The sequence below is a fragment of the Sceloporus undulatus genome, chromosome 5 (genome assembly GCF_019175285.1).
Source record: "Sceloporus undulatus isolate JIND9_A2432 ecotype Alabama chromosome 5, SceUnd_v1.1, whole genome shotgun sequence".
In the NCBI taxonomy this organism is placed as follows: Eukaryota; Metazoa; Chordata; class Lepidosauria; order Squamata; family Phrynosomatidae; genus Sceloporus; species Sceloporus undulatus.
The window spans coordinates 3,978,768-3,979,730 of NC_056526.1; the positions used below are offsets into that span (position 1 = coordinate 3,978,768).

General features: G+C 48.1%; 1 protein-coding gene across 1 annotated transcript in view; it reads right to left on the reverse strand.

Annotated features, from left to right (window-relative positions):
• Nucleotides 1-963, reverse strand: part of LOC121932252 (putative cation exchanger C521.04c) — a 44,872-nt gene that overhangs the window by 18,442 nt on the left and 25,467 nt on the right.

Sequence of the window (963 nt, forward strand, 5' to 3'; positions counted from 1 at the left end):
GGGATTTATAGATTTATGAGGCACCACTGCTCTTTGGCAGAGACCTTATTGTTTTTGGGTGCCTCCAAGTAGTTTCTGATTTACGGTGACCCTAAGATGAACTAATCGCAGGGTTTTCTTGGCCAGTTTCTTCAGAGGGGGTTTGCCACTGTCATCCTCTGAGGCTGAGAGAGTGTGACTTGCCTAAGGTCACCCAGTGTTTCAGGGCTGAGCAGGGGTTCGAACCCTGGTCTCCAGAGTAATAGGGGTTTATCACACTGAGGATAATTTTGACATTAAAGAGAGATTAAATAAAGTGAAAATGGCCAGTAATTGTACAAATGATTATCACACACAATTGCACAAATAAAGTGATCGTAAATGCATTGTGGCTGAAATCTCAAAAGTAAAAAGATGAATGTTAATGCTTCTTTGTCACTGTAATGGCGGATTTTGTGCAATGTCGTGTGAAATCATTTTGAGTAATTACATGATTTTTCCAGGATATTCATGGGATAAACTTCCGATCTCCTTCGTGTGATAAACTCCATGGTTCAAGGTCAAACCACTACAGGGGTGTACAATGACTATCAAATCTTAATCAGTTGAAAGACCCAGAGCTTAAACCTTGATGGTTGCCATCCTGTTCTGGGTTTGGTCATTGTTACATGCCTCCAATTCGACATCTGACTTTCGGCAACCCTATCCAAGGGTTTCCTTGGCCAAAATCCTAAGGACTGGAGCAGGGGTAGGCAACCTGCGGCCCGCAGGCCGGATGCGGCCCGGCAAGGCCTTGGGACCGGCCCCCGCCCGGTCCTGCCGCCGATTGCCGCTGGAGCCTTTGGCCTCTCGCGTGAGGGCGTGGGGCCTTTGGCCTATCAGGAGGAGGCAGGCAAGGGGGGGGCAAGCGGCAGGCAAGGGGGGCAAGCAGCAGGCAAGGGGGGCAATTGTCTATAGAAGCCTCTGAAACATGCATTTATATTA